Genomic DNA, 26,466 nt, shown 5'->3' with positions numbered 1-26,466 from the left:
TTGTTTTTCCTCTTTTATAAGGTATTGCAGTGGCAGTATACACCAGAAAATTACCCACATCATTTCTGTCCACCTTTCCCCTCTTTAAGTGGGGTGAAAATTTAACAGCAACTCTTTCATCTCTGTTAAATAACAAAAAACTTAACCATCTCTGTGTGCCTTCCATTGACTCCAGGACTAGCAAGAACATTTGACAACGACTCTGGACACACAGTGCTACACTGCCCAGGTCTGATGACATTGTATAGGCATCATGCACACCTGATCCGAGACAAACTTGTATTTGCTCGCTCTCTCATCAGCAAACGACGCATCGTAGATTGCAGAAGCTAATGGTGAGAAAATGTAAATGTGACTCTTTTTAATTTTCTCATCAGGTTAGAGGCATGTACATCATAAGGGCCGATTGCCAGAAACTTTAATTGTTACCCTATGATTCCTGCTTCCCTTGTGTGTTAGTGTCACGCTGGAGGGGCTAATAGTGAGAAAAATTGACTGGAGCTCTCAGTACACGCTCTTCATTAGGCTAATGGAACATTTCCCCTCTCATTTTCTCCCTAGGGTGGCTGTAGGAGTACAGCCTTATAATTGTTGCTCTTACTATAATTGGAGGTAGTAGGAGTCTATATAATCTCTATGTCTTTCCTATGTGGGGGTAGGTTTAGGACCTATTGACGGTTCCAAGCCAGCAGCTGCAACTCGGTGAGTATTGCATTAGCCTTCCCTCCTAGGAAAGGAAGGCCTGCACAAAGGCTATTATTAACTAGAAAGAACATGAACTCGAGATGTCCCACGGTACCAAGTATTAACATTAGGAATAGTAAGTGACGGTGCTCTTGACCCTTAAGTGTTGGGGGCATTTATTCCCTGAGGTAAAAGCCACCCATTGCAGTTCTGCTAGTTGAGATACAGTTCTCTGCCTTGCTTCGCATCACTGTCAAACCATGATGGTCCAAATTCTTCTGGGGTGTAACTCCCTTGACTTCAGTGGAGTTATATAGCTGGGATTCCTTATGAGACCTCTTTCCACTCAGCTTCCCCAGGTCTCAGTTCGACCCCAGCCTTTGTCATTCAGGTACAGCACTGCTAGGCTAAGTGGATTAGGCTCAAATGCAGGGGGAAATGGGAGAATTCAGGAAATGAGGCCTCCCTTCATGTGTTAATCACTCATGTCAGGCCAGGTCTCTACTACATACATCCAGGTGGGATTTCGCCCATTATTCCTACCTGCTATGTTAGGTTGTGTCATATCTAGACGAAATGACTAAGGCCCAGATCCTCAATGGGAGTTAGGTGCCCAAATACTTTTGAGGATCTGGGCCTAAAGCTTTGATTCAGCAAAGCGCTTAAGCCTATGCTGGGCTCCATCCCTATTCAGCAAAGTACTTAAGGACATGCTTAACTTTAAGCACTTGCTTAAGTGCTTTGCTGAACTTGAGCCTAAATCTGTTGCAGATAAATGATGTTCTTTCAAGACTGTTGGGCTTAGCACCTCTGAAAAGTAAAGAAGGGATTGTTAAAGGAACAAATGGGATTTAGGGGCCCAACGCCCGTCGACTTTCAACAGGAAGAGGGCATCTGCCCCTTGTGCCTTTGAAAATCTTCCCCTGAAGCCACTTGTGTCTTGATGTAGAGAGCATCTTCAGGTGCTTTATACACAGATCCGGTGATGCAGCATTATTCCAGTTCCAAATATCTCTACAAAGTCTGATGATATCACCCTTTTTGGCTCCATTACAGGGCCCAATCCTGCCACCCTTGTGCAGGCAAAACTCTCCTTAATGTCAATGAAGGTTTTGCCTGCATGACAACTGCACGATCGAGTCCTTATCAGCACCCATAAAAAGGATGGTACATATAGATAGCATAGATTTTTGGAACGGAAGTGGTGGTTTTGCTTATCTTTTCATTGCACACAGATGAGCTTATTAAAGTAAAGTAGGTCAAGCCCACGCTATAACAATATGATCTGCGTAAAAGGCACGGGAAGGTGTTCTGCATATCAAGACTCCAAACTCCGACCAGCTATTATTCCTTTTTATACACTGTGCCTGACTTTGGGTCAAATCTTGTTCCCAGGGAAAACTCCCATTGACTTCCTAGGAGGCCAGGACTTGGCCCATCATTCTGATTTCAGTAAACGTCGATCTGTGCAACCATTGCCGTATTGGCCACAGCAACGGATATACTGTCTAATCTCATGGGAAAGGGGGTACCTGGGATTATCAACCATTGACAGATGTGCAGATTGGGTATTTTATTGAGAGACAAAGTCAGCGAGGGAATATCTTTTATTGCAGACAAGCTTTTTGAGTTTACACAGAGCTCTTCTTCAGGTGTAAGCTCACAAGCTTGTCTCTTTCACAAACAGAAGTTGGTTCAATAAAATATATTGCCACACCCACCTTGTCTAATATTCTGGGACCCACACGGCTATATCAACACCACATATAGAAAAGGGTATTTTATTACCGTTCTCTTCTCTGCCCATGAGAGAGAATATGTTACCTCTCTAGACTGCTAGAAGAGCCACGTCTCAGGAAGGTGGTGCCATATTTCCAGCAAAGCAGAACTAGCTGTAGGTGTCACGGTGCCCTAAGCAAAGGACAATTTTGCTCCTCTGCTCCTTCCAACTATATACTCAAGTGGTGATAATTCACTGTTGTTTATTACACGTCCATCAATTCATGGCCACATACACACAGACACTAAGGTCAAGGGCAAGTATCAAACCCAGGACATACACACACACAGCGTCAGCACCATTACGAGCAAAGAGATGACCGTGTGGTATCAGCAGAACAGGGAGAGAGTGTGCAGGCAAGGTGTGGAGAAGTCAAGGGTATATGTTGTGTATATATTTTCAGTCGAAGGTATGTGGGAGGTAAAATACATAGTTGGAAGAGAGACAGTGGTTTGAAACCCAAGGATTTTGTCAGTGCACTTTGGGTTGCTGGGAGCCACCACCGCGTGTTCATTCAAAAGTCAGCCGTGGGAGAAGGACCATTGGTGGTACAAGTGTAGATACTTGCCAGCTGGAGGCAGCTCAGGTCAGGCTTGCTGAAGGCTGAGAGAGGTCCAGGGTGGTAGTGAGATCAGACTGGAAGAACGTTGGACTCCGTAGCTTATGAAAAAGAAGCCTGAACTGGGATATGAATAAAACTTTCCAGGGCTCGAAAAGGACAGTGGGCACTGCCAGATGATCAGTACTGGAGTTCATTCATAGGTTTTTAATTGTAAATAATAAATTAAAAGTTTGTTAATTCAGTCTGGAGTGGAGCGGTGGTGAATGGGAATCCTGCAGGGACCTTTGAAGAACACCAACCATACTTATCAGGGGACCCCTGCTCCTGGAGACAGCATCCTTATAACAAAGGAGCAGAGGGAGGGGTTCTCTGAGATAACATGTCCAAGTGAGAAGCTTGGTGGTGGCAGCATGTATCTGAGACCATGTCATAGGAAACCCAGGGTGGTGACAAGGGGGCAGAGGATTTGGGGAAAATCCCTGCAGAGTGGTACCCTATATACACATTTACTGCATCCATGCCTATGGCTACCACGGCAGTAATGGTACATGAGAACATGCTGATTTGCTGTCGTCATGTCAGCTCCCAGAATTCTGGAGGGAGGTGGCTCTAAGGCCTGGGCAAAGAATTTACAGGTCTTTTGACAGTAACAGAAAGTAAATGCACACTGAGGCCTCTAAAATACTCCCATAGCTCTAATTCAATCAGGAACTCGCTCCTGAGATTTCAGAAACCTGGGGCCTGATTCTCAGCTGGTATAAATCAGTGTTACCCCACTGAGTTCACAGGAGTGATGCAGGCCTGCACCACCTGAAGATCTGGCTCCTTATTTTCTGCGTCATGAGGTGCACCTGTATTTTTCTAGGCATTTTTATTGCTCAGAAAGGACTGAATCTCTTTCATTCTGTGTTAAGTAGAAGTGAACCAATGTATGCAAACTAGATAGAAGTGGTGATCTCTGTAATTATTTTATTTTAGTCAATAAAGCGTGTCTGTGTGTGTGTGTGCATGTTCAAAAGCAGGATGGCAGATTTTATTTCCCCGAGAAGTAGTATCTTACGTGGCTATCTACTCCAGTTTCAGCTCAAACAGTCTATCTAGCAAATCCAGACTCTCACTAGTGAGCTGACTGTGTGTTTCAGACAGTCATGCCTTTGGAAAGAAATCTAATATATATATTCTTTTGAATCCAGTAAGACTGATTTTAAAACACGTGGGATTCGTTCGCTTTTGAAAAATTTAATCTCAGTAGGCCCGATCCTCAGCTAGTGTGAATCAACACAGTTCCACTGACATTACTAGAGCAACAAAGATATATACCAGTAGGAGATTTGACCCCAAGAGTAGATTGTCAGGAGCAACTGTCCCCACTCCAGAAATGATATTTCTAACTCAAACGGGTTGGCCTGCTTCATCAGCTGCAGTGTGTCTGGAATGTTGCTACATTCAGGGTTTATGCTAATATTTAGACAACAATATTTACAAAGAGGCCCAGAGAAGGGGACTCTGGAGGCAACAGGCACTTGGGTAGCTCCTTCACTTTGGCTGTAGTAGCAACGGATGAGCAATGACCATTATCTGAAGGCCTTTTATTTGCAGGATGGCTGGTGGCATGCAGCAGCCACAACGAAGTTGCAATGGCTCCACGGAACATTCCTTTGGGGTTTAGGAGCAGCATGGGGCCAGAGCACACAGCCTGAGGCTGCCCCTCCTGCAAATCCTGCAGCCCCCCAAGCCTGGGAGGTGGGGGTGAAGAAACATTTGATACAGTTCTTCATGGGAAATTATTAGTTAAATTGGAGAAGATGGGGATTAATATGAGAATTGAAAGATGGGTAAGGAACGGGTTAAAGGGGAGACTAGGGTGAGTCATACTGAAAGGTGAACTGTCAGGCTGGAGGTTGGTTACTAGTGGAGTTCCTCAGGGATCAGTCTGGGACCAACCTTATTTAACATTTTTATTACTGACCTTGGCACAAAAAGTGGGACTGTGCTAATAAAATCTGCAGATGATACAACATTGAGAGGTATTGCCAATACAGAGGAGGACCAGAATATCATAAAAGAAGATCTGGACAATCTTGTAAACTGGAGTAATAGAAATATGATGAAATTTAACAGTGCAAAGTTCAAAGTCATGCATTTAGGGACGAACAACAATATTTTTTGCTATAAGCTGAGGACATATCAGTTGGAAGTGACAGAGAAGAAGAAAGACCAGCGTGTATTGGTTGGTCACAGGATGACGATGAGCCACCAATGTGATGCGGCTGTGAAAAAGGCTAATGCAGTCCTAGGATGCTTCAGGAGAGGTATTTCCAGTAGAAGTGGGAAGTGATATTACCTTATACAAGGCACTGGTGAGACCTCATCTGGAATACTGTGAGCAATTCTGGGGTCTCCCATTTTTTAGAAAGATGAATTCAAACTGGAACAGCTGCTGAGAAGGGCTCCTAGGATGATTTGAGGAACGGAAAACCTGCCTTATGAGAGGAGACTCAAAGAGCTTAGCTTGTTAAGCCTAACCAAAAGAAGGCTGAGGGGAGATGTGATTGCCCTTGTTGTCAGTAACTACCAGTGTGGTGCTCAGCTCTTGTTCGATGATGATAACAGTCGGCTGCGTGCTTGTTCCCGCTGTGTTGCCCCAGTTCTGCGCAGATAGATGACACAGCAGACCCTGAGAGAAGCCCCAAAGACCACAGACTCTAGTAAGGTATGAAGGCACCCGGCCAGGTTTATTGTCAAACAAAGCACAATAATAGTTTCCTATAGACTCTACCGGACATACTACGAATATGTGCCCCCGGCAATGGACACAGCTCAGTCAGTGGCGGGACACTCCACTGCCGCCTAGGCTGGACGACGATGTGCCCTTCCAGACCTTTTCTTATACAGGTGCAGAACAGATTACTCATCCCTCCTGACATATTGAGGTGCAGCCCCTTTACTCATTAGGGTGCTGCTTCTCCCCTGTTACATGTTGGTTCAAACAAATCTATCCATCATGTTGTCCTTTTGACCCTGTCTTTAAGATGCACCTGCCTGTTCCTTGTTATCTCTGTGGAGGGTTCTGATGCCATCTTGGCAAAAATTCCTCTTATTAGCACTTATGTGTGATGCACCTGCTTCTAGCAGCCCTTTTCTTGCCAACTTCTGTGAGTGGGGCCTACCTCTGGCTCACAGCCCAGCCTTTGCTTAGCAATGCCTGGAAGTACTTTGGTTCAGGCTTCAGGCCTCAGACTGGGCCTCTGATACAAGAGTTTATGTTTCAGGGCCTCATCTTACTACATTCCCCCACTTTTTGTCTTTTTAAGGGGAGGATGTTTACCCATCGTCCTGGAAAAGCATAATGTATGGACTGAGGACAACCTAGTGGGCTAAACACTGTCATGTGGTTATCCCATTTTACCATCCATACACTCATGCCCCATCCGTCGTTCAGTCTGCACATTCCCTCGTACGACTGATAGACAGATTTTATTATCCAATTAATTTTAGTCCCTTATCGTAGGCCTGGGAATGTTAGGCCCGGGACCGGATATAGATGTGCAGGGTTTGTGTATGTGTCAGAGTTGTTAAAAGACATGCAATGGCCTGTTGGTCACCTGAGGGCTTTGTAAGGATAGGATAAATATCCAAAGCAAACAGATATCTAAGTCTATTGATATGATTACATGGCTATATATCAGTATATATGTTTTTTGGTAAATGAGAATATATGAAGGTTAATACTGGATGAGTGTATGAGTACATGAATATATATGGAGATATATATGTGGATAACTGCTATGGTTATTCATGGATAGATATGTTATGTGTTATATAGCATACTACCTTAGCTCCTTACTCCTTAAATAATTATTTGGTCGTACCACAGCAGTATTAACTGCCATTTCAATCCCTTTCTTCATTCAACGCTGTAGCTTAGCTTTCTTAGTTTGACATACCATGTAATAGCACATTCCCATGAGGGCAACAACTGTTAGTGCCTGGATTCCCATCAAAATTACGCTAAGGGTTTGGACCACTGGATGTAACGTCACATCTTCTGGAATCGCCCACCATGGTGTTTCCACCTCTTTTTCTACATTTTCTATTTCAGTCAATTGTTGCTGGATCAACTGAGTTATTGGTATCAATGATCCTTTAGTTCTTGCTACCAACTCATGTATATCCAACTGCAAGAGTTTCACTGGGGGGAATAAGTTAATCAATAAATCTTATAAATGTTCATGTGGAGTGATTGTTTCTTTGACAGTATTACCTTTGCTTGTTGGCCAGAAGTCATGGGTTCCTATTTGGATAGTATTGGTGACAGGCACACAGAACCCAGCATCACTTGTAGGGCAAATGTTTCCATTAATAGAAAAATTACGATAACCTATAGCACAGGCCAAGCCCTGGATGCGTATCACCTCCTTAACCAGTTCCTTTTGTACTAATCGAGCCCAACCTTTCCCTGTAGAATTAATGTCAGTTGCGGCATAGCACTCAAACAGCCGTCATCCATTATGTTTAGTGCAACAGGCTTGATTAATTTCTGAGCCAGTTTCAGTGACTAAGCGCACGGAAGGATAATGCTGTACGTATTTCTTATTTACAAATGTTCCCACACTAATTGCACAACATACCTTAACTGGCTCTTGCAGCCATCGAGGGACCGCCATCATGAGGTAAAAAGAAAAGGAGGACTTGTGGCACCTTAGAGACTAACCAATTTATTTGAGCATGAGCTTTCGTGAGCTGCAGCTCACTTCATCGGATGCATTCTGATGTAGCTCACGAAAGCTTCTGCTCAAATAAATTGGTTAGTCTCTAAGGTGCCACACGTCCTCCTGTTCTTTTTGCGAATACAGATGAACACGGCTGTTACTCTGAAACCCATCATGAGGTACACACTTTTGCTGTCCTCTTGGTCCCATTGTGGAACTCTATCAAATTTAGCAAATTGTAAAAAGATTGGTTCGATATGATTAATGGCTTGTTGTTGTACTTGGTTTAAGATGGCTGTGTGGTCTAATATCCGTGGCCAATTCTGAAGCTGTAATTGCAACAAACTTTGTTGTACTATTTCAATTATTCTACTGCCATGGGCCATGCAAGCAACTGCCAATGAAACATCATTATTTTGCATGCTGTTGATAAGGGACAGAATGGTAAAATTTAAGTGGCTAAATCCTTGAGCAATCATATGCATATTATCAATAGTGATTGCATGCTGGTCCAGTAATAGACTGCTAATACCTCCCCCTGTTTTCACTGCTTTGCCTATTCCACTCACCATAGTGTTTATTTTTAAGTGAAGATTTTCAATATCTGAAGAGTTCCATATGGACATGCCAAGGCTGGAGCCTCTCAATGCTGTTCCTAATAAATCCCTTTTGTCCCTATCATGTTGTGGAGCGATTTGAATGTCCTTCCAAAATTGTAATTGCCTTTCTACTTCTGAATTAAACCAACCTTTATAAGGTTTGGGACACTGCCTTGGCATGGTCATACTGCCAAAATTGAGCGTTAGTGGCACATAGATCCATCCTACATTTTCTACCATATATTCCACGGTAGGGTGTAGGAAGATTCCTGAGCTAGGCCATGGCTGCATGGTGGGACATTCATTCCTTGGGGTAGGGTCAGTGTGTGGAGGGATGGGAGGAGGTGACGTTGGGGCTGGTGTTAGACAGGCCTCAGACTGGGCCTCTGATACAAGAGTTTATGTTTCAGGGCCTCATCTTACTACAGCCCTCTATAAATACATCAAAGGGATCAATACCAGGGAGGGAGAGGAGTTATTTAAGTTAAGTGCCAATGTGGACACAAGAACAAATGGATGATAAACTGGCCATCAACTAGTTTAGGCTTGAAATTAGATGAAGGTTTCTAACCATCAGAGGAGTGAAGTTCTGGAACAGCCTTGCAAGAGGAACAGTGGGGGCAAAAAAACCTAACTGGCTTCAAGGCTGAGCTTGATATGTTTATGGAGGAGGGGATGGTATGATGGGACTGCCTATGATAGCATGTAGCTGATCTGCTACTGCTAGCAGCAAATATCTCCTCCAATGGCTGGTGATGAGACACTAGATGGGGAGGACTCTGAGTTACTACAGAGAATTCTTTCCCAAATGTCTGCCTGGTGGGTCCTGCCCACATGCTCAAGGTCTAACTGACCACCGAATTTGGGGTTGGGAAGGAATTTCCTCCTGGGTCAGACTGGCAGACACTCTGGGAGTTTTTTTTGCCTTCCTCTGCAATGTGGGGCCTGGGTCACTTGCAGGTTTAAATTAGTGTAAATGGTGGATTGTCTGTAACTTGAAGTCTTTACATCATGTTCTGAGGACTTCAGTAACTCAGCCAGAGATTAGGGGTCTATTACAGGAGTGGGTGGGTGGGTGAGGATCTGTGGCCTGCAAGGTGCAGAAGGTCAGCCTAGATTACCACGATGGGCCCTGCTGGCTTTAGTCTATGAGAAGCAGAGGTGAGGCTGGGGGCTGAACTTGGGATGGGAGAAGAACGGAGGGGTTGGGGGAGTGAACTGTGGTGGGAAGCCTAAACTGATAGGGAGCTACACTGGTGGGATCGGAGCTGGGAGTAGAATTAATTGCTTGGCAGGGGATGAGCAGATGGGGGGGGGGGGGGAAAGCTCCTTCAGTGGGACCAGAATTACCTTAACCAATACATTTGGGAGAGTGGGCAACACTAATTGTCATCACACCCACGTACACTGAGGAATGGGCAGTGGGAGTTCAAAAATCAACAGCAATCTGTTTGATCTGTGTTTTGATTTTTGAACTTCTCCTGCCCCTTCCTCGGTGAGGATAATTAATTAGCCATTAGAACAACCTTTCTAGGGATGTGGTGAATTCTCCATCCCTTGAAGTCTTTCAGTCAAGACTGGATGGCTTTCTTTATGTTCTACTGAAACAGAAGTGATGGGCTTGATGCAGTAATTACTGGGGGAGGTTCTAGGAATGTGATAGGGTGCCCACCCCACACAAGACTAGAAGGGGTTAAGATGGGCAGGTGGGCCAATTAATTCCCCAGGCTGCACCTGGAGGGAGAGCCAGGGAGGAGGGATTGATTAAATGAGGCTCAGTGGGACAGGAACGGGAGGGGCCCAGGAGCTGAGAAGCAGTCTGCGGTCACTCCCTGGGAGAAGTGAGGTGTGTTTAGGGCTCTAGAGATAAGTAGCCTACAGTTACTCCCTGGGAGGAGGGAGGTTGGGCTGGCAAACCCCAGAGAAGGGGGTGAGCCAGAAAGGCTCAGGTGAAAGGCAGCAAGGTATGGGGTAGGGCAGACCTTGGCAGCTGAAGTGAGGGCCCCTGAGCTGGAACCCAAAGAAGAGGGTGGGCCCAAGTTCCCCTCTTAGCCACTGCAGTAGTGGTGCAGACCTAACAGTAGAGAACGGACTTCCTGGGATAGTTTATCTCAGAAGACTTTGATACCCCGGAAGGGGAGGAATATAGTGACCTGGCCAGAGGGCCAAGTCACAAACAGGAAGCTGCAGCTCCTGGGGTAAGAGCGGCAACAGGGTGACAGCAGAGATAGGTGGCAACACCACCAGAGGAGCGTGTAGCAACTGGAGTGGAGCTAATCCCCAGAGTGGCCAGGAGGAGGGGCCCTTGGTGGTGAGTTGACCCTGTGACAAGGAGGTCAGACTAAATGATCCCTTGTGACCTTACAATGTATGAACTTATAAAATCCAGTCACTCTTTAAAAACAGCTAAATTAAAAAAACAAATGAACCTGATATTTATCTAGTTCTCTGGGAGTCAGCATTACCTGAAGTTTATTAAGATGAACTCTTTCTTTTCCTGTCCTCCTAGTATAATGCACCAAGCAATGTCATACAATCCAGCAGGGCTGTGTGAGTGACTGTCACTCACTCACTAGCTTATTTAGAAAAGTCACTTTGCTAATTGAGAAAAGTGTAATGAATTTTTGTTGTATAAAAAAAGTGATTACTTTATATTACCAATGTGTTCATTTGAGAAATTCATTACATTTTTGTATTGTGTTTTTCATGTAAATAGCTCTGCCAGAATGCATTAGCAAAGAATATAATATGATGGTTCATGTAGTATCTGAAAGGAATAATTGTGTAACTAATCAGTGAAAACAAAGTAAATGTTCCTCTTTAGCTTGTACAATAAAAAAACTGAATTAAAACTAGTCAGGCTCAAAAATGCAAATACGGCATATTTCCACCAACTGGAAAATAAAAAAATTAATATGTAGAACCCTTATATAAGATTCAGAATGTCTTGGATCTTTTAATGATATTTTTGTGAGACACTGGTGTGTTTATTGTTCAAGTAAATAAGGAGTTTTTATAATGCTAGGAAAGATTTCAGCGCTTGTTTGAGCTGATGTTTTTTAAGCTAAAATTATACTGTCAAACAATCTTACTGTGGTCCGTGAATAATATATGTGACTTAATGCAATGGAAGCAGCCAAGCTGGTACATTAGTATCCCTAATGCTAACATGAGATGAAATACCTGGTATGTTGAAAACACCAATGGTTCTAATTTAAACAGAGTAGCTGTCAGTGCAAACCAAGGTTGAGGGTGATCTGGCTGTCCTGATCTCTGCCCTGAGGAGGAGAGGGAGCCCTTGCTGGACAGCTGAGCAGCTGATGGATTGTGAAGTGTTCTGTGCAGGTTTCCATAGGTGGCGGCTGGAGACTATAGAGAATCTTTTCATTACTGCCTTGCTTTTCTCCATGTTGCTCACCCAAGGTTCTCCCATCATTCTGATAGGCCCAACTCATTCCTCAATGCTTCTCTCTGTCCAGGCACACATGTTGCGGGAGGACGCAAGGGACAGTCTCCCCTTCCCGCTACCATCCTGGTCCTTGCTCTCCCAGTTGCTACTGGACTGAGGAGGTTTAGCATGGACAGCAGCTCCACACTCCCCAGAAGGGCAGAAGAAGGCAAGGGCAGCACCATTGCAACTTCCTCTCTCCCCATACTCCCCTAGGCTCCCATATTCTGGCAGTAGAGCTGGCCTGGCAAAGAGAAAAGCACATACCTCAACATGAGGAGGCAGAGGCTGCTCCCAAAGTGCTCCTCAGGCACAGTGCTTCTGGGTGTGGCTGCGAATAAACGGCCCCTCCTCACCCTGCCCTGAGCAATGGCGTCAATCTAGAATCTTTCCTACCTAATTAAGGGAAAGATTGTGTCCAGCCCTGTGTGAGTGAAGAGGGTTCCCTGAGTTAAAGGACGATGTGAGACAAATATCACTGGTTCAGATGAACCGGCTAAAAAAATGATTAGAGATATGGGGGAAATTTCCCCAGAGTCGGCTAAGCCTTGGTGTACCGGATGATAGGGGGATGGATCACTCATAATTGCCCTGGTCTTTTCATTCCCTCTGAAGCACCTGCCGCTGTCAGAATACTAGGCTAGATGGACCGTTGGTCTGGCCCAGTCTGACCATTCTTATCATCTAATGTAACCCAGCCTGGAGCTATTTGCTGATTGTCACAGGACTCCAGAGATAAATACAACAGAAGCAACGGGAAACACAAATTGGTAGATTCAGCTAGATGGAAAACAAGTGATGCTTGTGTGCAAAGACCAAGAGGCAGATCCTATGTGAAAAAAGTGAGGAAGCATTATTCATAAATACTAAATATAATAATTAATACCTACCCCTTAAAAGAGCCCACGCATCAGAAGAAGGGGCTTATGGTGCAAAAAATTTGATGTTTCCACTTCCAAGTTCATGGCAACTGTCCTAAGAAGCAGCATGGTCTAGTGAGCTGAGCATGGGATTAGGCAGCAGGAACCCCTGTGCTCTAAACCTGGCTCTGCCACTGACTTGTGGCATTGCCTTGGGCAAGTTACATAACATCTTTGTGACTCAGTTTTCCTTGCTGCAAAATGAGGATTCCAATGCTGACCTTCTCCATAGGGAAATGGAGAGAATGAATTAATGGCTGCACAGTATTTTTAAGATATTAAATGCTGAATATTATTATATGTAATGACATGTTGGCAGGCAACTCTCTATGGACTACGCAACACAGAAAGGTCCCTAAATGTGTTTGCTGGGGTGACACGTGGTCAGATGGACCAATTACATGTGGAGAAACCAGAGGCATGCACTTTTAACCTGATTACCCATGAGAGTGACCTCCTTGTTAATAGTAACATCCCACAGTAGTCATTCCAATATGAAAACCAGGCAAACTTTCCACAAAAGTGGATGCTTATAGACCTATTGTCCTCATGTCCTGTCCAGGTAAAATTATGGAGAGAATGGTGAAAGAAAGATTATTTTCCAAACAGGCACCAATGGCATTATAGATAAGGTGCAGAGTGGTTTTAGGAGAGTAAGATGCTCCATTGATCACATGGCTAAATTAGAAATGGCAATACAATCAAAGGATAAGGCACAATGGTTTCATGATAGCGGTCTTTCTACATATTGAAAAGGCATATGACAAGCTATGGAGGGAAGGTTTATTGTACAAAGTGCACTAGGGATAGGGGGAAGAAGGTATGGGTTTATTAGAGACTTTTTGAATAAAAGAACCGTGCAGGTCAGAGTTGGGAAAGTATGTTGACTACATTTACAATTAAAAATGGTACACAACATGTTATTAGCTCAAAGTTATTTAATATTATGATAAACGATCTCCCAAAACAAGTGCCAGAGTAGAAGTCACTCTATTTGCAGATGATTGTGCTTTACAAAACAGAAAGTTACAAAGGAATGTAAACTATATCTATATGGAGAACAAATAGATATAGTTAAAAGGTTTAAATTCCTAGGGATAAGTTTTCTACTAAATTACTTTGGAAAGATCATATAGAGGAGTGGTTCTCAACCTATTTACCACTGTGGGCTGCATATGCAGCTTTATGTAGGCCACATCCACACCATATATATACTACCTGTATGGCCCTGAGGATGTCACATCGGCTGCAATTGTGTACTGATTGGGCCACAAGCGGGCCATGGGTTGAGAACCATTGATATAGACCATGTTAAAGATAAATGTACAGGAAGGATTAATCTGCTTAAGAGTTTTGCTGGGACTAATTTGGGGGGGCAGATAAGAAAACACTGATGGTATCCAGAGCCTTAATCAGACTGGTTATTGACTATGGCTGCCAAACTTTTGGGTCAGCATGAAAATCAGAAGATAAAAAATTAGATTAAATACAAGCCCAGGCACTATGAATTGCTCACAGTGCATTTATTATAACACCTATATGCATGCTATAAATGGACTATGAAATTCTGGGCCAAAGTTAATGGGAATTGTAATAGTGAAAGCACCAAACAAATGTATGAAGATTGTTAGGAATTCAATAGGTGAACTGTTAGAATGTGTTAGAACTCCACATGCCATTCGAGTTAAAGGGTGGCTGCATAAGAAAGCTGAAAGACAAGAAAAAGCTAAATGACATCAACTTTTAGTAATGGGAAAATCAGTTATGGATGGTAAGTGGCATGTCCAAATGTGGATTTATATTTATTTTATAAACTTATGCGTAAAAAAGAGACAGTAGGTATTAAAAATTGTGTACCTGTATATGGATGAAAAGTGGAGTTGGTTTTGTCAAATATATACAGATAAGTCCAAAAAAGAAAAAACAGGAAGAGAAATTTGGAATCAGTATATCTAAAAGAATTTCTGATTTTGTAGCTATCATGAGAGCCGAACTACAGTAGTCGCAATTATGCTACAATAGCACTAAATTAGATCTGTGACGTACAACCCTGCAGTGTTGATAATTTTTGAAAATTAAATCTCAGGCGATATAGTGATAAAGGTATTTCCATCTGTAGAAATGACTTAATCACTTAAATTATATTTCTGATTACAGTGAGTAGAGGTGGGGTACACATAGCATTGGCTTGGATCCAAGTGCATATTGGGATAACAGGGAATGAAGTGGCAGACAAAGCAGCTTAAAAACACCATAAGAAATGGAAGGAGTCGCATAAAAATACCCTCGAGTAAACAGCAATTCAAAAGCCTAGTACAGGAAAATTAAAAGAGGAATGGCAAACTTGAACTAATGACAAAAGAGAAAAGGAGGACTTGTGGCACCTTAGACTAACCAATTTATTTGAGCATAAGCTTTCGTGAGCTACAGCTCACTTCATCGGATGCGCATCCGATGAAGTGAGCTGTAGCTCACGAAAGCTTATGCTCAAATAAATTGGTTAGTCTCTAAGGTGCCACAAGTCCTCCTTTTCTTTCTGTGAATACAGACTAACACGGCTGCTACTCTAAAAGAGAAAAGGGTTTTTTTTAAATTGTGCCCTAGAATTAAGGACAATGACATACTTCAGGGCCTGGATAGGACTAATGGAGTGACTTTGTTGAGAATACTAACTGGCCATTGTGGATTAAACAAAAATCTCTCTTGAATAAATAGACACACAGATGGCCTGTGCACTCTTTAAGGTAGAAGAAACAATGGACCACCTTTTATGGGTATGTACAGGCATTGATAAAGAGAGGGAAAAGCTTTCTGAGGAATGCAGTAACCATCTGAAGGTAACAAAAGTTACATTATGGTTGTTAGTAAAAAATATCAGGGAAATGGGGTAGTACAAAAGTATTGTTACAGTACCTGAACGAGACAGAGCAGAGTGAGAGAATATGAACCACTAGGTCTCAAGGAATTATAGTTGATTGCGCCTACAGGCTATTCAGTCAAGTCTGCTTCACCATTTAAAACAAAAAGAAAAAGAAAGGGGCTGAAGGGAAAGGAGGCTGCAGTCACTCCTTGGGAGAAGGGAGGCCATCAGGGACAAGGAGGTAGTCCAGGGGGAAGAGTAAGCCCAGAGATCCTGCACTGGAGTAAGGAAGGAGTCTAGTAAAAGGATAGGAAGGGTGAAGTGGCCACAGGCAGTGGCGTAAGCTTCAGTGGTAAACCCAGAAACAGGCAAGAAGATAGAGGCTGGGTAGGAAGGAGACCAGGGAAATAGCTACAGGGATAGGTCTGAGCCAGAGGCCACGTGCTGTGGGAATCTGGGGGGGTCAAGTGCCCCTCCAGATTGGCCTGCCAGGTGCGGGGAGGGAGAGGGGCTCTCTCTTTCGCTCCCTGTGTCTCCCCTCCGCCCCCCAGTACGTTTGGCCACTCTCCCTGGCAGCTGGACAGGGAGTGGGACGGAGCCTCTTCTGCCTGAGGGAACCTGGCTGGGAGGCAGCAGTGGCCCACTCCCTATCCAGGCTCTGCTGCTGGGGATAGAGGCCATGCATGTGGGATGGGAGAGGGCCTCCGGCTCACTCGGCCCCTGTCCCTGGCAGCCAAGCCCACTGACTCCCAGCCAGGCTCTCCGAAGCAGAAGTGGCTCTGTCCCCTCCTTGCCTGGCTGACAGGGAAAGCGGCCAAATGTGCTGTGGGGGAGGCGCAGGGAGAAAAGGACAGAGCCCTTCCTCTTCCCCTCCCCCCCACCTGCAGGTAACGTGGAGCGGGGAGAGCATGGCGGCCCTGGGTATGGCGCAATGCGGGGGGTCACTGGGCAGAGGACATGTGGGGCAATCATGTGTCCTCCCCTTTAGACTATGTCCCACACAGTATGGGAAGGAACCAGTTGTTTATGGCCTGAGCAGACCTGGATTGCTGGTTGTACATCCCTGGGCTCAGGTTTCCATGCCAGCCACTGGTGTAGGGGCATAGACCCTCGAGCTGGGGCTGAACTCCATCTGGAGATGGCATTTGGACAGTGGTTCCGTTTGGCTTTGTAACCCTAGAAGAGGTGGATTAAATGGTGACCTAGCCAGAGACCAAGTTACCAGAAGAAAGATTCTCACCAAGCAAGCAGCAAGGAGGCACCTGATGCAGTGAGAGATACATTGCCAGATCTAGATGCAAGGAGACGCACCAGTAGTGAGCAGCAACCCCATTACACAGACCCTATAAGATCTCTTGAGTTGGGCACCCAAAATCAGATTCAAGGGGTTTGGAGAGGATGGGGGATATAAGATGCAATTAAATATTTATGGTGGTGATTTTACATTCCAACACTTACATTTATTCTCATCCAATTCCTGCTAAGTGAGTTGGTCTCCAGATAACCCCCTCGGTTGTCCAATACCCAAGATGTCCATTTCCCCAGAAATACACTCTGTTCTGCAGAAATGGGAGTATAATAATTGTGCTGAATTACACACTGGCCTTGGGTGAGTCACAGTCTCTCTGAGAACTCAGGGTTCATCATCTGTAAAATGGGGGCCATGATGCTCACCCAGCTTTATAAAGTATTTGGCGATCTACAGAAGATAGGTGGTATATAAGTGCTATGGGTTATTATAACAGTATTACATATTTCTGACTAGTGTATATAAACACTGTTGGCTCTAGTCTTCAAATCTATCAGCTAGTGTTTGCTCAATTACCTAAATTCAATGCCAACTTATACCCTATGCAAAAGGGAAGACGGGCAGCATTGCATTTGTTCCTGCACGTTCATTCCCTTAGGATGATGAAAGGGCATCATTCAAACGTGCATTAACTCCCTTTCACCACAAGAGTGTGTTTTACAATACAGTGTGGGGAAAATGTTAGCAATTGACTGGAAGTCTGATCGCACCTTTTCACGTAGGCCTCTGTTTTAATCAGTTTCTTTTCATTTAGGCCCTTATTCAGGAAGTATGATGGGACTACACTTAAGGTTCAAGTTAAGCACATTCTTAAATATGTTGCTGAACCAGGATTTTAATAATTAGTGATGAGAGAGAATTCAGTATTAATATGCAGCCAGAAGTTTAAATGCTTATTCTAACTTTAATCAAACTTCCAGTCTTGTACTTCATTCCCTATTCTCCAACAAGCACTTCCTCTCTCCTCACGGGGGAACCCCCATCTTGACCCTGCCACCCTCCCTTGCCCTCCAATGGGATGCCATCATCTCTTTTGCCTTACACCTTACCTCTGCCCTTTTTATAACCCGATCAGCTTCTCCCATCTTGAAGGATCTTTGGTGGGGTTCAGGTGGCTCTTCACCATGTCATGTGTAATTCCACCTGAAGTTCAGTGAGCATTTGACGTAACTCGGATTGCCACCTGAAATTCAAAGGATGTAAGTCTTAAAATGCAGAAATCTGTGGCCCAGGGTTGATAACAGCTGGACTCCACAAAAGATTGTAACATGAGGTGGGAATACAAGCAGTGCATTGTGTATGCAGGTGTGGGGGAACAGAGATGGTCTAGTAAGGGTGGGAGTTTATTCAGGGTCTCTGGGAGATGGCTGATTTTTGAGGATTCTCAGTAGATAGAGTTATTATTGATCCTATAATTACACTTAGAAGCTTCAACAGAGATTGAAGCCTGTTGTGGTAGGTGCTGTATGTAACACAGAGAAAAGACAGTCCCTGCCCCAAATAACTTACAGGCTAAATAGACAAAGGAAGCATTATTATCCCCACTTTTTAGAGGGAGAACTGAGGCACAGAAAGACTAAGGCCCAGATCTTTGAAATCAGTGGGAGTTAGGTATCCCACTAATCCTTGAAGGTATTTAAGCACTTAAGTAACTCATCCAAGTTCACACAGGAAGTCCATGGCAGAGCCAGGAACCAAACCCACAGCTCTGGCCCAGTGCCTTAACCACAAGTCCATTCTTCCCCACTGAAAGGGCATAAGTGCAAGCTGGAGGCTACTGCGAAGAAAGTTGGAAACGTGGTAGAACTTATCTGAAGGGTTTTTTAATGAATCATTTCCTCAGCACTTACAGGATTTTGGCAGTGTACAAAGAGTCAAACAGGATCTTATGTTACCAGAATTAATTCACTATCTTTATAGGTAATGGGCTACCTTGGGTTTTCAAGTTCCATCTATGCTGCTCCATACAGAAAGGAAATCTAGATTAACACTTCCTCTTAGTTGCAGAAAGACTAATCACTTATTCACATCTAGAATAGATCTCTATTTCACTGAAAAACAAAAGATCAGACTATCAGCAGTTCCTGTTTTGTTGCATTGCCATAGAAACAAAATAGGGGCATACCCCCAAACAGATCACATACATATTGTCTAGGTCTTCAGCGTTCCTTTGTTTCTCTCACTTCCTCTGTCCATTTCCCTTTTGAGATAATATCTATGTAATTTTTAAAATTAATATAACAAAGAAAAAGAGAATGTGTGAAACAAGGGAAAAGATGTTGAATCTGACTCTTCTCCAGTGTTGGGGTATTTTATCAAATTCAAGCTCCATAAGTAAATACTGGAACAAATATTTGTTTGTTCTAAAGGCGGTGATAACATACAAACCTGCCCACTGTACGTCTTTCTTTAAGAAAGTGTTTTGCTCCATTGAGGTAGTGATAATCTCTGCATTTGTTATTGTTCAGTTTTATTAAAGGGACTAGTCAAATAATTTGGGCCAAAAATAGAGAGACTAATATACAGATGTTATGATCTTGTGTCTAGATCCTCTAAAGCATTTAGGTACCTAATTCCCATTGATTTCAATGGGAATTAGGTGCTTAAATACCTCTGAGGATCTGGGCCTTGGTCCCAGTGCTTGAGGGGGCCATTTAGGGATCCCTGGACAGTAGCCTGAGGATCTGGGCCTTGTCCTCAGTCCTTGAGGGGGCCATTTAGGGATCCCTGGCAAAAATCAGGGATTGGTCCTGCTTTGAGCAGGGGGTTGGACTGGATGACCTCCTGAGGTCCCTTCCAACCCTGATATTCTATGATTGCAGTATGACAAGAACAAAAGCAAGGACAGTAGCCCAATGCTACTCATGTGCTTAAAGTTAAGCATGTGTGTATTTTCACGATGGGAACCAAGCCAGTGGGGGAAGAGTTTATCTTCAAGGATTTTGCAAACAAAGGTGAAAGTTATAGCTCTGTCCTTTTTTCATCTTCACAAAGTCTTTAATATTTTAAAGAGAACAGCAGCATTCATAACAAAAGGCCCATGCTCAAGTCAGACCAGGTTCCACGCAACCTCATGTCAATGGAACATAAAATGTCCCACAACTATTACCCACTACTACTAAACTGCCGAGACATATTAGTCATAGATGAGCATCAAAAGGCTCAAAGATTTAGTTCAGATCAATCTATAATCAGAGCTGGGCTAGGAACAAGATGAAAAATTTATGAATATTTTGACATTTCTTTTTTCTTTTTTATCAACATTTCAAATTTCATGACCACTGGTCAAAATGTTGAAGCTGTTTTCATAGTTTTGGAGGCTTATCTAACTCTCTTTCCTGCCATCTATCCAGCCCAGTTGTGATAGACTGGGATAGGACATTTGGGTTCTAGTCCAGGCCCTTACATAGGACCTCAGGCAAAGCTCTTCCTGTGTGTTTCTTCACTAATCTTTTGTTTATTTAGATTGTAAGCTTTTGGGGGGCAGGGACTGTCTCTCATTCTGTCTGTACAATATCTAGCACAATGGGGCACTGATCTCAGTTGGGGTCTCAATACATTTCTGTAATAAAATAGTAATCATCAGACAACCCTACCCACCAACAAGTCCCATGTTCAAGCTTCGTACACTCCTTGCCTCTTTTAGGGGCAGCAGGATCCTTGAAAGTCACTCCACCTATTTCCTGGTATGTCCAAGGGCAGGTAGAAGTGACAGAACCTTACCCAGAGGCAGCTCAGCCCGGAGACACAAGCCAGCAGCCACTATCATTCGTTTATAAATGTGGCACCACTCCCTGGCCTCCCCTTGATCTGTCCCCCTAGTGCTTAGTGTGTCTCTGGGAATCCCCAGAGCAGCGAAACCTCTTCCCTTTTATAACTTTTCCACAATAGCTGCTAATTTTGCAAAGAAGGAAGGGTCTGGTCTCTGCCCCTCTGAGACTCCATAAGTAATATTTGCCTGTTAGGACACAGATAATCAGCTGTTGAACTTCAGGTGTAAGCTGATCACCATAGAGGTCAAGAAAGAACCTATCCTCTTGGACAGCACTGCACCATGTACTGAGTCAGTTGGGGGATCTTGGCCTTCCTTTTGTCCCAGCCTTTGAGTGGTTAAAGAAGCCTTGGATTTCTGGTGTGGGTTGGAAGAGAAGAGCTGGCACAGATTCAGAATATTCTATTACAGAGGGGCTTTATTCACAAATATTTACCTGCTTGCCCAAAGACAGCAGAAGCAGCAGTAAAGCTCCAAGTTCAAGATCTTTGACCAAACTGTTTCTCTGTCCCCAACACACAATGGGGTCAGCTCTGGCATGTGTCTGTCTTACACCTTTTTCTAGCACCCTAAATTCACTTTGTGTTAAATGAGTCTCTACTCAGCTCAGGGCCAAGCCATCTGGGGGCTCCCTGGTCCAACAAAGGGAAGCCAATATAACCTCCTGGATTTGCAAGGCACTTCTGCCTTTTAAAAGCAAAGGTTTCAGTGCAGTACTGATAATGTAAAAACCTCACCCAAGAAGCTTTTAATGGCACTGGGTGTGGCTGCTTTAGCTTGTTTCCTTCTTATCCCATCTCAGATCTTTTACTGCAATAAATCAATTTTGCCATAATGCTCTGAATCATTTCACGCTGGTTAGTGCCAGAGGCAGGATATTGGGTGATTTAATGCTGTACGGCAAATCCTATATTCGCCTTGCACACAGACAGTACATTGAAAAGAGAACAACTTCAATGCCCAGCAGAAAGACTGTATGAGCCCCTGTTTCTTTCAATTCACAGTGAACATGCATGCTGCATAACAGACTAATAAAAGCTTTGAAATGACTCTCAGCCACCATGGAGTTTACAGTGTTAATAACAGCTAACTCCACAGAATGGGCTCAGTTGAAGGATCTGGATTCAGAGCTGAATTTTCCTGTGTCCAGTGATATTTGGATTCAGGATTCCAGTCTGGACCCATCTGAAAGCTTGATCTGAACTGCCAAGTATGGAGATGGGTGCAAATCTGAACTCTCCCAAGTTCAGGGTGGTTTGAATGCAGGGTTCTAGTTCGGGCCCCCCTGTAACTTTATGTTTGCAAACAAAGACAAACATGTTGGAAGTTGCCATTTGTAGATGCACATTACCCTCAGGTCCACTTCTGCAGGTGCAATCAGTTCAGATGTAAAAACAGTGGGTGTGCAAAATCAGAAGGAAAAGCTAAACATTTGCTTCTAAACGTTCTTACACCCTTCCAATAAAGCTTCCAAAAGTAAAATGATACATTGCTCATTTGAAATGCCTGGCTCTTTCTCAATCCTGAAGGTTTCAAATCTGCTGTCTCCTGTGCAAAGCATATATTTCAGATTATGTATAAGGTCCTAGCCAGAGCTCTAGATGCATGTATTTCCAAAATATAAATTGGATCAACTCTCCACCTGCTCATCCCCTCAAATGACTTGGCTTCACTTTTCTTATACATGTAAGTAAAATTAAGTACTATATATGTTCTGTTGAACTGTTCAAGCATGGAACATATTCAGATACTGCCTGACTATCACATACCTGCTAGTAATGTTGAGCATCGTGTCATCAGTGCAGTGCTGGTTTCCATGGCTATCCATCTATCTTTCCTGTGCCTCTCCAGCTTGTTATGAGACAAAAAATGCTCAGAGTGCTGCTTTCAAGTAAAAGAGGGCTTGCAGAGCTTTATAGTTAATCTCCCACAGTTCTGTTCTAAAGGATTTGGCCACTAACATGGGCATTTAGAATCTATTTTGTACGCGACTTTGCAATTTTAATCTGTTGCTTTTCTCAGTTACTATTACATTATTTTTTTTTTTTACTTAACTCTTGAGTTAACATTATGGTTTACTTGTAAGCAACATATGGTTTGCTTTCTCCATTTGTGCCTTAGCATCGTTCATTCAAAAATATGCTGTAATTAAAAACAAGGCAAAGGAAAAAGACTATAACAAGGTATCCTCACAAGTCCCAACAGATACTAATTAATAAACTCAAATAGAGTATATGATTACAAATAAATACAGGAGCCTAGAATTAGCTGATGTGAACAGGCCCCCAAATTTGTTGAAGATGTGTTCCTCAGGCTTTTGGTACTACACACATCAAGCTTATCAGAAAGCTTTTGTTCTTGTCATACTGCAATCATAGAATATCAGGGTTGGAAGGGACCTCAGGAGGTCATCCAGTCCAACCCCCTGCTCAAAGCAGGACCAATCCCCGATTTTTGCCAGGGATCCCTAAATGGCCCCCTCAAGGACTGAACTCACAACCCTGGGTTTAGCAGGCCAATGCTCAAACCACAGAGCTATCCCTCCCCCCAATGTTTTGTCTGACCCAAAAGATTTCAATACTTTGGCAATGAACCATGGATTTGGCCCTGTGTAAATGGGGATTGTCACCTGTACAATAACTATAACAGGTAAGTCCTCTTCTATGTACAATCTTACCGACTGTACCCATTTAAAAGAGATTCTTCCTTTAAACTGCTTTCAAACTTAGGTCTGCATTTCACAGGAGCACTCCAATATGAATTTTAGGTCTACAACTAGCCAATATTCAGCTTAGTTGTACCATTATGTGATTTATTTTACCCCTGTGTCTTTCCAGATACAGATTCCAGAATCTAATTCCCCGCTTTCTACAGTATATGGCCCAGGACTGAAGAGTAAATTAAGGACTTTTGGTAAAATTTTTATTTGTAAAAGTGGAGACTGCATCACTTCTAACTGCAAAAGAACCTGTGTGTTTACAAGCACACACAGAGATTTTTCTCGCAGACTGAATAGCATATAGACACATACACGCAAAGAGAAAGTGAGAGAGAAGGAAGAGCTACACTGCAATTTTATAGCATTGGAGCCTGAGTCATCTTTGAGGCCTTGTCTACACTAAAGGGAAAAGTCGATCTAAGCTACACAATTTGAGTTATGGGAATAGCGTAACTCAAATCGATGTAGCTTAGATCAACTTCCTGTGGGGTCCACACTACGCGACATTGATCCTCTCCCATTGACTCACCTTACTCTTCTCAATCAGGTGGAGTACAGGAGTTGACGGGAGAGCCATTGGTGGTAAATTTAAATCGACCGCCGATGCATCAGTCGCCGCAGTGTTGATGCTCCAGTACATGTAGACAAGCCTTGGCAGAGGCCAGCTGCAGGTGTTTTGTTACAGTGCAGACATACCCTAAGGGAGAGAGGAAAATAGGATAAAACCCACTAAGTTACTAGAAAGAACTTTTCTGCATCTAAAAGTGTTATAACCGTAAGCACCAGTCCTGCAACTTCCAATGCATGGGCACCCACACACAGCCCCACTGACTTTATGGAGCAGCCACATGGCTGCAGCAGTCCATCTCCACATTGCCAGTTCCACAATCAGGGCCTTAAGGCTCAGATGGTCAAAGGTAGTTAGGCACCTAACTCACATTGATTTCAATGGCTGAGGATCTGGGCCTGATGTCCAAGAGCTGAAACTCCCCTTTCCAATGCTAAACTGTGTGAGTCATAGCCGGGGGAGTTGTGAGATACCAGACTTTAACAAGTGATTCTGCCCGGAATAGTGCTGGTGGGGGAAAATGGTCACTGATCTGCTCCCCGTGTCCATTCCAAGTCACGATTTCTGTCTTTACTGATTAAAAGTGAGTTGGTTCTAGCTCTCCTTGTGCTCTCTAACCATAGTTATTTACTAAGTTTCAATGACAAGCCTAAACTGTTACATCTTTGCAACCTCTTTTAAGGCAGAGGGCTTGCACAGGTGTCACTGAGGGCCTAGTTTGGCCTGCAGAATCTTTATTAGTGGTGGTTAGAGCTGGTCAAAAAACAAGAACAAATGTTGGCAAAAGGGTTGAAGACAGTTTTCATCCTGCCAGTTTCTGAAACAAGCTGATTTTGTTTGTCTTCTATGAAAATTTCAGCTTGTTTGATTTTTGTGCTATTTACATATTTTTCTCCTGGCACTTTAGCGTACTGCAGGCTGGGGGCACCTGGGCTGATCAGCTCTAACTCTGTTCTGCCGTCCTCTTTCCCCAAGACAACAGGTGGCTTTAGAGTGCCTATTGAACAGGCACTGCTCCTTCTACTAGCCTTCAGTGGGGCTGACCCTGCTTCCACTAGATCTGAAATTGGCCATTAACTCCATCCTGGTAGTAAATGTTTTCAAACACAAGGTGATGGACTGCCTTCAAATGTTTAGAATTCTATTGCACTAACCTGTATTACATCAGAGAGGCATGTGGCCAGAGAGCTGGACTAAGAGTCAGGAAACCTAGGGTCTAATCCCAGCTCTGTCACACTCCTGCTGTGTGAACTTTGGCAAGTATTCTCTCTGTTTTCAGTCCCACCCTTGTCGAGTCTGTTTAGATAACAAGCTCATGAGGGCAGGGACTGTCTCTTCACTGTGAGTTGGTACAGATCTAGATCTTTGTCTTTTGCAAAAGTAATATGAAAACTGTGTGACTAATTAATCTCTCTTGCATTGTGCATTTTTAAAAAATATTCTTGTCCTGAGAAATTTTACATGACTTCCACTGAAACCCGGCAGCTTTCTCTTTTCCTTTCTTTTCTACAATTCCCATTGCCAGAGTAACTAGTATTATGTACTGCTACAAGTGAAGTAATTCAAACAGAACTGCAGGATTACGAGGCGCACATGTGGAGTGCAATGCAATGTTATTTCAGCTAGTCTCTTTTCTTAATGTTGCCTATATGCGTTTTTAGAAAGGGAGAGGGCTGGTCAAAGCACAGAATAACAGAAACTAGTGCAACAGGCTTCTAGACCATATAAGGGATCCACTTTCCAATGTGGCTTCTATAAGAGTGGCACACATTACAAAATCTTCCTGTCCTCCTCCATAGCACAATGCATCACAGGTGCTGACTCCATGGGAGGAGAGCAGAACATGGCTGTCTCAGGAGCAAACGGTGGAAGCGTGAAGACTGTTTCACACAGAGATCCAAAGGAAGGACATGAAAATGAAGTCAGATACAGAAGTGGATTGGAGACTGTTCTGCTCAACATTTCATCTGGATTGCAATGAAAGTAGGATACATCAATCAATTTTTTTAAAAATGGACCTCCACGGTCTTGCTGTCTGGAGTGGCTCATGACCGTGAGTGCCAACTTCAGGTCAGAGACCCCACACTGGCTGTATGTTTGAAAAATTGGATTTCACCAACCCATCAACAAGTGTGAATGCTTAAAACACTGTAACAGTTTTACCATGGAGTCACAGTCCCCATGGGCATTCCAGTCTCTTGCCACCCGGGCAAGCCAGCCTTTGTGACAGTTGGTTGTTGTACAACAAAGAACACAAAATATTCAGTTTGTTTCCAGTCCCAAGAGAACAATCACTTGTCTCAGGTCAATTTGTACCTCAGTCTCTCGCCAAAGGCCACATTTGTAGCCAATCCTGTAATAAACTACTTCATTTGTGTGTGTGTATATTATATATAGTTTGCCTGCTTTAACCTTGTAATAACTCTCATTTCTTTTTCCTAGTTAATAAATCTTTGGTTAGTCTTTGGTTTTAAAAGGTGATACAATTGTAATACTCGGCCAGCTCTGAATGTTTTTTAGGGCTAACCCAGGT

At 43.5% G+C, this 26,466-nt stretch overlaps 1 long non-coding RNA gene across 2 annotated transcripts in view; it reads right to left on the bottom strand.

Annotated features, from left to right (window-relative positions):
- Positions 1-23,994, bottom strand: part of LOC125638920 (uncharacterized) — a 40,094-nt gene extending 16,100 nt beyond the window's left edge. The window contains exons 1-2 of one of the 2 annotated variants that reach the window (XR_007357323.2): positions 23,895-23,994; positions 17,924-18,057 (exon numbers count right to left, since the gene is read on the bottom strand). This is a non-coding gene — a long non-coding RNA (uncharacterized LOC125638920). Of the gene's footprint in view, positions 1-17,923; positions 18,058-22,415; positions 22,484-23,894 lie in introns of those variants that run through there. The other variant, XR_012669112.1, reaches the window with a different exon arrangement.
- Positions 23,995-26,466: the final 2,472 nt, after the last annotated feature.

The sequence above is a fragment of the Caretta caretta genome, chromosome 6 (assembly GCF_965140235.1).
Source record: "Caretta caretta isolate rCarCar2 chromosome 6, rCarCar1.hap1, whole genome shotgun sequence".
In the NCBI taxonomy this organism is placed as follows: domain Eukaryota; kingdom Metazoa; phylum Chordata; order Testudines; family Cheloniidae; genus Caretta; species Caretta caretta.
The sequence above is the reverse complement of the archived record's forward strand: the minus strand, read 5'-3'. Positions and strand labels throughout refer to the sequence as shown.